This window comes from Physeter macrocephalus, chromosome 11 (genome assembly GCF_002837175.3).
Source record: "Physeter macrocephalus isolate SW-GA chromosome 11, ASM283717v5, whole genome shotgun sequence".
In the NCBI taxonomy this organism is placed as follows: domain Eukaryota; kingdom Metazoa; phylum Chordata; class Mammalia; order Artiodactyla; family Physeteridae; genus Physeter; species Physeter macrocephalus.
The window spans coordinates 90,359,845-90,373,632 of NC_041224.1; the positions used below are offsets into that span (position 1 = coordinate 90,359,845).

The 13,788-nt window shown below is 37.9% G+C and overlaps 1 protein-coding gene across 1 annotated transcript in view; it reads left to right on the forward strand.

Moving 5' to 3' along the window:
* The window catches only part of FBN1 (fibrillin 1), a 254,695-nt gene that overhangs the window by 50,855 nt on the left and 190,052 nt on the right, over positions 1-13,788 (forward strand). The window lies entirely within an intron of this gene.

Here is a 13,788-nt window from a genome sequence, read left to right on the forward strand (position 1 = left end):
TAAAGCTATGATTGATTTCAACATGCATTGGGTTCTTGTGGCTGCTTTGTGAATTTTGCTGAGCTTTGAGGGGGTTTCTGAATTGTCACTGGGAAGGTTCCTAGGATGACAAGACAATGGCCCTAAGTCTATGCATTATTCAGTAATTCTTGCCAGTGGACTGCAGGACTCAATAGTGAGCCTATGCATAAGTACCAGTTGGCATCAAGATAATAGAGGAAAATTTTCCATAGAGTAAGGATTGAGCTCATTATTATCCTAGTAAATTAGGGAGGTGGCTCCAAATAAAACATCTGTATGGCAAGGGGAAAAATCCAGAATGAAACAAAAATTGCACCTAAAGATCTATTAGGACCTATTGGCTGTAGTGGCGTTCAAGCTCGGCATTCAAAGTTCACTAGAAATACTGACTGCTGAGAAACTGTGCTTTCACGCCTGTAGTTTATTCAGTACTCACTGCGGCCCACTGACATATGTATAATCATCATCACTTCCATCTGAGAAGATCAAGGCTTGGGGAGGTCAAGGGAGCTGCCTAAGGTCACACACATAATAAGCAGCTTTAATTTGAATGTGGGTTTTTAGTTTTCAAGTCTAATGTGTACTGCTGCACTTAATTAAAAGAGATTTCTACCTGATTTGCCTATGCATACAAATAGGATATTGAGATGTATGTAAATCTGCAGTATTCTTAAATACCCACTGCCCTGACCTTTGCTTTGTTGATCATCTTGTCTTTACATTCATAGCCATGTTTTCATTGTTCCTAGTTTTATAGTGAAGATTTTATCGTGAAGATTTAGGAGGTTCCTTTCATACAAAACTGCAAAAATACTCATGAAAAATACCCATTGAAAAATATTCGTGAACTTTTTAAACTGCAGTCATCACCTTTATCCAAAGTTGTATAGAGATCATTTTATTCTAAGATGGAAAGTAAAGATTCAGTAACAAGTGTTGAATATATGTTATTTAAAAGCAAAGAGCACAGAGTGGTATGTGAGAAATTGTCTTCTGTTTGTATTTTTATGGGTTCGTCTAAATTCAGTTCTTTGCTGATAAAGCAACAATACCTATTTTAGCAAGTAACTCTATTATTACTGGATAGATTATATTGTATCTCTGTTCACAAGGCCACTGCTTGGTATGGATATGTGACGCATCATGGACTCTTGGTCTTTACATTTTACTTGGCATCGTTTTGGAGTCCCTCTTTAGAACTGCTTCTCTTTCCAACTTGATGTATTTTTATTGACTTGGAGCTAATGTATATCAAATGGTCTCAAGAGTAATAAAGACAACTATTTTGATTAGGTAGTATCATTCTGTGGCCTTATTATTTACTCAGTGATGATGATAGAGGATTTAAATTGTTGAGATTAAAGTTGTTAACATGTAACTTGAACAGTGTGAAACTAATTCTGGAAGTGATAATAGTGGGCTTAATTTGTTTTAGAAAAATCACTAATAGAATGAAGTTACAGAGCCTTTTACCTCTAAGAATCTGGTTAATAATTTGCTGCAAAGAATATTGATACCCATAGTTACAGATATTGATAAAAACAGTCTAAAATAAAGAGGGCATGATATTTAACCATTCCACACTTATTTCTTCAAAGACTTGATCTTTGACCAAGATTAAGAAATGATGTGAATGGGTTAAGTTACTAAACTGCTAATCAAAACTGGCATACTACTTAGGGATTTCTCCAAATTTTGGAGTGTGTTTAACTGCTTTCCTCCGTGATAAGGGTATCCTAAAATTTGCACTTATGTGTAAATATATGTTGGCCCCATAGAATCTTCACAATAATGATTATCTAAATAAAATTAATCCCTAAATGGCAGATTTTCAGGCATTTGTGGTTGTGGAGAGTTGGGAGGAAGCAGGCTCTCTTTAATCATTGCCCTTTGCCTCTTCTACCCGGGAATACAGTCCCAAACCTTCAGTGGGTGAAGGGAAACATGAGTGTGATTTCTCTCACCACATGGGAGAGGGGAGGCTCTTTGATTCCAGGATTATATTTCCATTTTTAGTCTTCACTGTTTTCTGCTCTTGTGGAAGTCATCTGCTTACCTCTTTAAAGAATTAGAGGCAAGATATCCTATTACTTAGACGAATGCTTGTGATTTCAAGAGTGATTAATAAAAATATAGGACTGAGTCAGGACAAATCCATCCTGAAGCATAGGGAAGTATTCAGTGTCACTTCTGATGGTGGGTTAGTATACTTACTAAGTTGTTCAACTATGTAGACCAGTTGCATTATGTTTTAAATGGAATGTGACTTTTTATTTATTTATTTTTTAAAAATAAATTTATTTATTTTTGGCTGCATTGGGTCTTCATTGCTGCGTGCGGGCTTTCTCTAGTTTCAGCGAGCGGGGGCTACTCTTCGTTGCGGTGCGCAGGCTTCTCATTGAGGTGGCTTCTCTTGTTGTGGAGCGCGGGCTCTAGGCACGTGGGCTTCAGTAGTTGTGGCTCACGGGCTCAGTAGTTGTGGCACGCAGGCTCAGTAGTTGCGGCGCACGGGCTTAGTTGCTCCGCGGCATGTGGGATCTTCCTGGACCAGGAATTGAACCCATGTCTCCTGCATTGGCAGGTAGATTCTTAACCACTGCGCCACCAGGGAAGCCCTGGCTTTTTATTTTTAAAAATGAACTTCCAGGAAGTCTTTACTAATTTTCTTTCCTTCTTCTAGGAGGCTGAGCCCAGGGCCTCTTCTGCATTCTCTCTGAGCACTCTCTCCACATATCTTTTGATAGCACCTACCACATTGTATTGAAATAGCAGGTCTCCATGTCCATCTCCGCCATTAGAGTGTAAGCTCTTCAGCAGCAACTGTGGTTTCATCATCTTTTAAATTCCAAAGCCAAGCTTAATGCATGATGCACAGCGTATGGCCAGTAAATGTTGAACTGAATTTATTTTGAAGCACCAGTAAATCTTGAGATATGATTATCAGATGATGAAAACTTATCTCCTGGAAGTAATTGCTGCTTGCCTACTTGTGGACAATTCTGGATATTTCTCATTGGTTTCATTTTAAACAGAGCTTGCAGTGTTGAGTCCTAATTGAATTTGGCCCCATCTTTCAGGGCCACGTGACTGTCATTTTTCAGTTGGCAAAGATGCAGAAAAGAAGGAATGTTTTGACCTAAGCCAGGTGGCAATAAACAAACAAGCAGACAACTTCCTATCATGATGTAATACACATGGAAGGGGACACGTCAAATGTGTTACAAGTACCTCTCAGGACAATCATCTTTGTCCCTGAGAGGTCTTGCAACTATATGTCTGCAGCTACATCAGAGAGCCAGTACAAGTGTAGACTGTCCTTTGGGGGGTGATACTGGCAGGATTTGGATCACTTTAAGCTAGTAAGTGAATCTTAATAACCCATGAACATGGTGTTTTGGTTTGTGATGGAGACAAGCAGTGGATCCATGCTTGAATTACGAATCATAACATTCATTCAACAAATGCAGTCAGACTATGAAGCAAATTTGTCTCACTTGTAACTTTTAGCCAGTAAAATATGTTTTTAAAAAATTTTTGGCTAGTCAGCCTCATTGGGCAGGTGACAATGATACTATTGCCTGCTATGTTCAGAGGAAGAAAAGAAGAGGCCTGTGACTTGTTTGGCCTGTAATGTTTACTTTTTAAAAACTGAATGAGAGTACCTTTAGTTATAGTCTCTAGCTTGCCACAATCCCTACTACTCCCTATTGTCTTACATCCTGCTCCCTTTATTCATTTAGCTTACTTTTTAGCCCCTGTGGGCACTTGAGTTTGCCACCTCCTGCTACATTCTGTATCAAAGATTGCATCTCTTTGTGTTTTGTTTCACATGACAAGTTTCTTTCATTGTTCTTCCTCTTATATATATTTTTCTGTAAATTTACATTTATGGTTTTCCTGATTGCCCCCTCCCCCTCACTTTTGCCTTCTCTCTGCTTGGGTCTTGAGCAACCAGTAAAACTTATCATTGCCTAAGCTCAGTGGTATGGTATGTTCGCATTTGTTATTAGAATATTGAAATGAGATCAGTGCCTGTTTTGGCAATGACAACATAAGCTAGTTGTGTATTGCCATAGTTACTGCCAACAAGACTATTGGAAGCACACTTTCTCTTGCCATCTTGCCTCAGAATGCAGACTATTTAAAATCTTGTTAAATGCTCTTATATTAAACACAGTGAATCATGTGAGTGGATGAGACTTCTCAAGGTAATGAAAAAAGAGAGAAGAATGATGGAGATAGACCTGAACTTGGAGATGGGGTGGGGTTACTGGTGCACAGGCCTGAGGAAGAAGAGAACAAAAGATAGACACTGAGAAAACATGGAGAGAGGCAAGAGCACTAGGGGAGCACTGAGCCAAAGAAACTAAAAGCAAGAAGGACTTCAAGAAATAGCTTGGGGGCTTCCCTGGCGGGGCAGTGGTTGAGAGTCCGCCTGCCGATGCAGGGGACGTGGGTTCGTGCCCCGGTCCGGGAAGATCCCACATGCTGAGGGGCGGCTGGACCCGTGAGCCATGGCCGCTGAGCCTGCACGTCCGGAGCCTGAGCTCCGCAACGGGAGAGGCCACAGCAGTGAGAGGCCCTCGTACCGCAAAAAAAAGAAGAAAAAAAAAAAGAAATAGCTTGGCAGTTGTTAGACTCTTCAAGGATCAAGAAAGAATGAGAATAGCAAAAGGCCCTTTGATGTGATAACAGGTGACATGGACTGGGTACTTAGAGGGGGCCAGGCAGTATGTGGAACACTTGACTTTGGTGATTTGCAACAACCTTATGAGAAAAGTCCTATAATGAGCCCCCATTTTATAGAGGAGCAAACAGAGGCAAAGAGAGGTCAAAGAGCTTGCCCAAGGTCAGATAGCTTGTAAGTGGTACAATCAACAACTGAACCCAGCCGGTCTGGCTCATAAACCTGTGTACATGACCACTGTGCCATACTTGGATTTCACTCGGAAAGAGGTCATTAGTAACTATGGAAAATTTTCTGAGAAATTGTAAGAAATCTAGAACTAAGAGTTTTAGAGTGAAAGTTATAGATTTGGGGAAAAAAGCCTTTCAAGAAATTTGGCAAGGTAGGTAGTTTTCCTCTCTGGAGGAAGAGTTGAGCTAAGTTGCTTTTAAATCATTTTAAAAGCCAAGAGAAAGGAGTCTTGAGTGTTGCTTGGGTGTATGTAATGCAGGGTTTGGGGATATTTCTCTGTTTGATTGATTCTGATATTTTAAATATAATAATCCATTCTTGGAGAGAGGATGATTCCTGTCTGTTTGCAGTACATATAAATCGACTCCAAATGACTGAACCAACATTCTAAAATGTAGCCATAGAAAATGAATATTGTCGTTTAGTGCAGTTACCATGGAAGGTTATATAGTTTTCCTACAATATTACAACTCTTCGAGCCATATTTGGAAACTCTTTTTTGTAATTACCTTTACAGAGTCAGCAGTTCATTCAAATGAGCATGTGACCATTTTTTTCCCTTTATGGGACTCATTTGAGTTTTTAGAAACAGCCTAAAATAGTGTCAGTTCTAGTGACGACAGTCAATAATCAAACACATTAGTCGTTTGGGGTCGAAAATTGACTTAGATTAAAAAGCAGTGAAAAGAATTGTCTTGCATGGTTCTTAAAACACATGGAATTAGACGAATATTTTAATGTCAAACTTTATGTGAGCCAGAGTATAAAGCCTTTTGGAAGCATAAGTGCTAATAACAAGAAGTTTTCTATCATTACTCCATCTGGAGGTCTTCATTATGCACCGTCTGAATGTAAGCATGGACACGAATTCTTCGAAATCCTGAATCATTTGTTCAATGTTAAATTCTTACCCAAGTCTAAACTGTGAAGACAATACTTGGATTTTTCCCAAATCAAGAAAGTCTGTTGGCTGTTCTGCTGGCTATTAGAAAAAATATAGGGGAAAGCATTACTGAACTGACAGCTTTAAGAAAAAGGAACAATGGGGTGCAAATATGGAGTAGAATAAAAATCAAAGAACGGCAATAATTCATAGTCCATCAGAGAAGCATGACAATGAAGGTGAACTAAGTCTGGTCATCATATTTGCCCTCTTAAGGGATTCCAGTATTAATGGAGCTGGAAAAGGCATTTAGTTTTTTGTTTTTGTTTTTCTCCAGTAATTGAAGAATAGAACAGAGGACAGGTAGGTTGGTTGTAATTCTCCTTCATTCTCTTATGTGCAGTTGATATATGAGCAACTCTTATCTTCATAACTTAGCTTCTCTGATGATTCACAAATGATGGTTTTGCAGAGGGATCTTTTTAAATGATTTCATAGAAGAGAGTTCAAAAAGCTATCCTGAAAGCAGTTGATAAGCATTTATTTTGTAAAGCCAAAAAAGCAGTGTCTGCATTGTGTCTAGTGAATGGAAAAGACTAACATATAATGATCCAAATATATAAATAACCAGGTGGTACATTTCAGATACATTTGCCTCATTAAAAGAAAGTAGAATCATGGCCTACTCCCAAAGGGCTGTCTAGAAAGCTTCATGGAATCAAGTGCTGATTTTCTTGTGCTTTTTTCCTTGCAGTTTTTCTGGAAGGTGTTAATGAAATGTTTGGAAGTAAATTTTACAGCGCTGCATTTATGACACTAATTTAACATAAGTTTATACTTTAGGCAGCTATTATTAAAGTTCCCAGAGTACATGTCATAGGCTAACTCCCATTCTCACAGTGTCTTTGGAAGGCAGAGCTCTGAGAACTATGCTTATTTTCTTTTCTCTAAAAAGGTAACAAATAATAAACTGTTGTTTCTAAAAAAATGTTGAAGCCCTCTGTGAGCCTAGCTTTTGGTATTTAGTCTAAATGGAAAGTAAATACTAATGTGTAGATAGCAGAGGCAGAATGCCTTAAGTGTTACTATGCATCTAAAGTGGTATTGCAACATTTCTCGGTGGCTCATTGAGTAAACTTGATTTTCCTAAAAAAGTTCCAGGAAATACATCTGTTGACATAGACGTTCAGTTTCTGTGGTTGAGGAGCTGTGTGCAAGTAGGGAATGTATGCTACCATACCATGCACACGCCTGGTATGACCAGCAAGACTGGTGGAATGCAATCATAAAGCAGTTTAATTTTTGTCTCTCTCAGTGCACTCAGTGGGCTACTTTTTCCCCTGCTGGGGGATGAAATTTTCTGGTCCTTTTCAGACTTTCTCCCTTGCGGGTCTCTCACATGAACAAAGGCATCTGTAGTTGACTTACAATGTTGTGTTAATTTCTTCTGTGCAGCAAAGTGACTCAGTTTTATATATATATATATATATATATATATATATATATATATATATATATATACACTTTTTCATATTCTTTTCCATTATGGTTTGTCACAGGATATTGAATATAGTTCCCTGTGCTGTACAGTAGGACCTTGTTTTTTATCCATCCTATATATAATAGTTTGCCTCTCCTAATCCCAAACTCCCATTCCTTCCCTCTCCTCCCCTCCCTCCCACAAGTCTGTTCTCTATATCTATGAGTCTGTTTTTGTTTCATAAATACGTTGATTTGTATCGTATTTCAGATTCCACATATGGCATCTCTGTTCTTATTGGTTGCTTACATTTCCTTCCTCAACCCGGGGTGACCACTGGTACCTCCAGCCATCTGAGGCCTCTGCTGCTCTAGGAGCCCTCTGAGAAAAGATCTAAGCTCACTCCACATCAGCTTTCTCCTACAGTGGCCCACAACTAGTTAGCAGGAAACACTCATACATTTTTTCTTGCCACAATAAATTGCCAGAGTGCAAACCAAATTTGACATGGTAACAGCCTCTCCCATGAACCATGTCTGAGCATCTGGCCAGCCAGTTTCCAAGCGTTAGACAGTCTGCAGTCCACAGCATCCTCCAACCTGTTGTGGATACATAACACACATCGTGCAGTCTGAGCATTCTCCTTGAAGCCCCTTTCATGACTTGTCATCATAATGTGGTCTTCCACCAGTTTCCTAGAGAGAACTAGTGACAGTTCAGCCCTCTCCCAAGTAACTCCCGTCCCATCTCTTATTACCTCGAATGTTTTGATATTCTTGATATGCATGAGTGTTTAAGAGCCCTGTGACCAGATTGTCATCACATCCTTTGCAAATTCTGCATCATAGTGTCACACTTGACTTAGAATGTGGCATCTGTTGTCTTGTGCTCCAGTTCAAATATCCATTTTAACATCCTCTAATATTATCAAAGTGAATAATTTAATAAGCTATTAAATTTGATGTTAAATTTGGTATCATGGTTTAATCTTCAGGGACAATTTTTTAACTGTATTGGTTTTTTTTCTTTTCTTTTTTTTTAGCTCTTACGAACTTTTAAAAAAGATGAAACTAGTGTTTATCAGTAGCCACATTTAATATTTGGACCACTTTTCCATTTTTGGATACTCAGAACTAGAGCAGCACTAACTAATAGAAATATAATGTGAGCCACATATGTAATCTTAACATTTCTAGTAGCCACATGAAAAAGTAAAGGGAAACAGGTAAAATTAATTTTAATAATATATCTTATTTAACCCAATATATCCAAAAGTTTTATTTTAATAGGTACCCAATATTAAAAATTACTGAGATATTTTGCATTCTTTTTTCCATACTAAGTCTTTGAACTCTAATGCATATTTTATGCCACATCTCAATTTAGGCCAGCTAATAGCCACATGTGGCTAGTGGCTACCATATTAGATAGCACAGTTCTAGAGCTTTGCTTCTAGTCACATCATCACTCACCTAAGGTCTCTATCAGGTCTCTAATTTTCTTTCTTCCTGCTGCTGTTTTATTTAACTTTTAAGAAAGCAGCATCTTAGAGAATCATAGCCTATGTTGATCTGTAAAAGTAAACCAATTTAAAAAAAAACACAGAGCTAGGGACCTCAGATTAGAGTCTAATTTCTTGGGATATTTGTCTAAGTGGAGTTTTGTTCAAATATAAGTGATAAATGAAATCTCTTGTAGTCATGTCAATTAGATATAACAACTGTAGCAAATATTTCATAAAGGCTCAACCCTAAGCTAGGCACTAAGATGGAATCAGAGGGGAGTATATAGTTCCTGTCATCAGGGACTTAAAATTATTTTTTGGAAAGATAGAAATACATCTATGAAAGAGTTAAAAAAGCAGGGCAAAGATTTATTTAGTTAGGCAGAGTAGATGAGGGAAAGTGCTACAGATGAAGGGAAGAGACAGTACAAAGATGCAGAGGCTGGAATTGACCAGGGGAAAAAGGAGGAAACAGTCACCCTTAGGAAGTCCCTGCTATGCCAGACTCTCAGTGTTTGGAGACCTCCTAGGAGAGAAGAGGAGGGGGGCATGATGTCAACTTGCTTAACTCCAAAGAAGGAAAGGCCTATTTCAAGTCTCTCTGTGGTGCCCTTCTATTCTACTGAACTGTGCTTCTGCACAATTTCTATATGAGGCATGGTATTGGGATTTTAAAAAATTCCCCTTTGTATATATAACTTAGTGGGTGGACTGGTCTATTTCTGAAACTGTTTTAGCTTAATCCTATGGGTAGGAGTCTGGAGACCCTACCAGTTTTATATGCTCAATTGAGAGTCCTATGCTTAGTGTTTACATTCCTTAGCAGTTATGGCCTCTAGAGAATCTGTGCTGTTTTTGGTTTATAAATGTATATTGAACAAATATATGGGACTTTGTGGTCCAGATGATGTGCCAAAGTACTTTTTGCAGAACATTAGTCCCATGGGGGTTCCATGAAATGAAGTTTCCATGGTCAGAAGGATTTTGGAAACTCTATACCACGTCCTCTTCTTGAAGAGGCACTGGATGTGTTAGCATATTAGCTCTTGGGAGTCCTGCAAGAAGGTAACTCTTTTTAAATAGTTTAACCCAGCACTTTCAAATCTATTAATTTTAGAATTAATTAATTTATACATTAAGTGTAATCCCTGGGGTCTGGTTCTTAAATATTCTAAAGTATGATGATGAATGGATAAGATGTGGTATATAAGTACGATGGAATATTACACAGCCGTAAAAGAATGAAATTCTGCCATTTGCAACAACAGGGATGGACCTAGAGAGTATCATGCTCAGTGAAATAAGTCAGACAGAGAAAGACAAATACTCTATGTTATCACTTATACGTGAAATCTAAAAAATAAAGTAAATAAACGTATATAACAAAACAGAAACAGACTCACAGATATAGAGAACAAATGAGTGGTTATCAGTGGGGAGAGGGAACGGGGTGAGGGACGAGATAGGGGTGTGGGATTAAGAGATACAAACTACTATGTATAAAACAGTTAAGCAACAAGGATATATATCATACAGCACAGGGGAATATAACTGTTATTTTATAATAACTTTAAATGGAGTATGATCTATAAAAGTATTGAATCACTATGTTGTACACCTGAAACTAATATAATATTGTAAATCAACTCTACTTCAATTTAAAAAAATACAGTATGACTTAGGCAAAGTGAACTCTTCCATTAAATAGTGATAAGTTCCTGGTTCTAAAAGGTTTGATATGGTTGGCATGCATGCCATCTGGTTCTTTTCAGTCCTTGGGAGTACTACTTACCAGAACTAGCAGTATCAGATATTCTTGGAGCTAGAGCTTCCTTTTATAGATTGGTTGAATTCTCTTCCTTCAAAGTCAAGATTAAGATGTATTCCTTCCCCAGTCCTTTCCTGACCATAGGGAACTCCATCACCAACCCCATCTATGTCGTTGCAACTTGACTGACATCACTACTTCTGTCTGCCTGGACCCCATTCACATTTCTGTTTGATAGTTAATGCATGTATTAAACCTTTGGTGTTTGTCATGCACTTTAAGCTGAATCAGCCACATTAGTATTTTTACTTCTCTAATTAATTCTTGTTTTTCTTGCATTTTATTACATTTTAAAATAATTGGGTGACCTAGTCCTTGTCTTTGGGGATATATACTGATGAGTTTCAATGTTGTTCACTAAGAGGCGAGGAATGAGTGTATTCATCTTGTCGAAAAACTTTTTTCCGTGACATTGATTTTTGTGTTGAAATACTTACATCAGCATAAAAATATTTAGAATCCTATTTCATGGCTTTTTTTTTGTTTTTTTTTTTTTTGCGGTACGTGGGCCTCTCACTGTTGTGGCCTCTCCTGTTGCGGAGCACAGACTCCGGACGCGCAGGCTCAGCGGCCATGGCTCACGGGCCCAGCCGCTCCGCGGCATGTGGGATCTTCCCGGACCGGGGCACCAACCCGCGTCCCCTGCATCGGCAGGCGGACTCTCAACCACTGCACCACCAGGGAAGCCCTCATGGCTTTTAAGAAGCCTTATAAGCAAGTTAAAAATATTTTCTTCACTAAATGAAACACAAATGACATTAACTTAAAATATAGAAATATGTATATACAGAAATATGAATATATGTGAATATTTTATATATACTCAGTATTTTCTTTAAAAGTTAAATTCAGCCTATTAGACCCCACAATTTTGGCATTACAAAATTTGCTAATCTAGTTCTAGTTTGGGAGCTAATAATATGCTGATTTATATATAGTCTTCCAGCCAGGCTATGATCCCTCCCATAGACCAAAGAACAAAAACTGTATCTGCTACTTCTTGCTACCTCATTGAGTACCAAGCCCAGTGCTATGAAGAGAGTAGGTGTTAATTTACTTAATTTAACTGTGGGATCTCAAGGTTGATGAGAGAGAGTATTTAAATGTGAAATATACTTTAATACAATTTTATGTCTGCTTAATACAACATTTTTTTAAAAGTACTCTGAAAACAGTACCTACAACTACATCTGTATCCTATGGAAATGTTAGTATAGCTATTGATAATTGAAGTATGTGGGAAGTGAATTCTGTGGGACACATGAAAGGAAATGTTCTCCAACTTTCATACCATATTCCCTCTGCAGCAATCCCTTTCCTCTGAACTGTTTCAGAAGAGCTTTATAAGTAAACAAGAGGTTGGAATATTAATTTCCTCCGGAAATAAAGAACATTCTAAAGGTGCACTTCATAAAATAGGCCCATTTCTATCTCTCTCCCTGGAGAGCCCTTATCCTCCTGCCTGCCTTCTCTTAGGAGACATTGTTGACCTTCACTGTTGGACACTCAACCAGGTGAAAAGAGAAGACTTGCTGGTTTGGGGGCAGATTTTACCTACATTGAAAATGTTCTTTTAAATATGTACTAGCTCTTAGGGATCATTTCTTTCCTAACATCCCAATGGAAAATCTTATATTCTGTTAGGGATTCTGGTGAAATAGTCTTTAAATGAAAACTAGTGAACTTTAAAAGACAAAGGCAAAGCCATGACCCTCAAGAAACAAATTTTGATTTATTCTCTGTATAATGGTTTGTAAGCTTCATTTGCACAGTGGGGAATATTTTAGAACTTTCTTGTTGCTCTGAGAAACATAAAAAAGCAGAGGCATACATCCAGCTTAATAATATAAAGCTGGCTTTGGAAAGCAGTGTGTAATAGAAGTTAGAATTGCCCTCTTTGAGGAAAACAACCCTTAAATACTGTAGAACAGTCTCTAATTTAAAAAAAAAAAAAGCATTATGTGGAATTGGATAGAGCTATTTCTTTCCAGACCTTATTTAGTATTTACTTCTTTCTACATTTTTCCACAGTGCCAAACAGAACGAGCTGTCACAAAACCAAACAGAAGGTGATGACTCTGAGAAGTCATTGCAGCCCTTTACTGAGTCAATGTGAAGTGTGCACAGGCCTCCTCTGTTCCCATGCCTCCTGAGTTGTTATTGTTTTTTTTTATCCTGAATGAGAGGAAATGATAGGGAAATTGTTTTCAAAACTAAATTTTATTCCAAAGGAGTCCTCATTCCAACTTGTCCATATCACATGACAATAATTTTTAATGTCTTTAAGATACCTAATTAGGAGACATTGTGCTTTATAAATTACCTCACCATTCCTGGAAAGCTGGTTAAGAACTCAGAGTCTGAAGAAAATCCTGCCATTTCTTGGCTGTGAAGTCTTGTCTCTCAGCCACGGTTTCCTAATCTGTATCATGGGAATAATAATAGTACCTATCTCGTGAGATTGTTAGGAAGATTAAATGAGATAATATACGAAGTACTTAACATGGGTCCTGGCACATACTTAATACATGTTTAATAGGTATTTGCTATTAACATTCTCGTTCTCATGAAAGTGAGAGTAATCTTTGTTGAAAATGTTGTTTCAGAAAAGGTGTCATGAAATTTTCACCTGCTACTACAGTTAACCTAAATGTAGAGGCCCCAATGTAACTATGTTTTCCACTTAAAAGTTTTGTTTTCTTACTGGAACAGCATGTTTTTTGGATCTCCTATACAGGTGAAGCCCAACTTTCTTATTTTGATATCATATCAACCATAAGCTTTTTGTTGTAGCAAAGGCTAAGACCCCAATTGTTGCAGTTGTAGCAAAGGCTAAGACCTCGATAGTGCAAATATTAACAGAGGGAGGAGAAAGTGAAGGGGTGAGTGACAACCATTTCCATGAAGTGTAATGGTGACTGCAGCCCTGAAAAACATCAGTTTTCACAACAAGGGTTACTAAAAGATTTTTCTTACTTATATGCACAGATACAGAAAGAGAGTGAACTTGTCTCTTTGTAAAAGGCCAGACGTGAAATATAAGAGATACTTAGCTCTTTTAGAAACATGGCGTTGTAAAGTCAGTGAGAGGTAATAGAAAATTATCCATCACCAAATAAACTGAACACCTATGTAAAGTATATATTCAACTTTC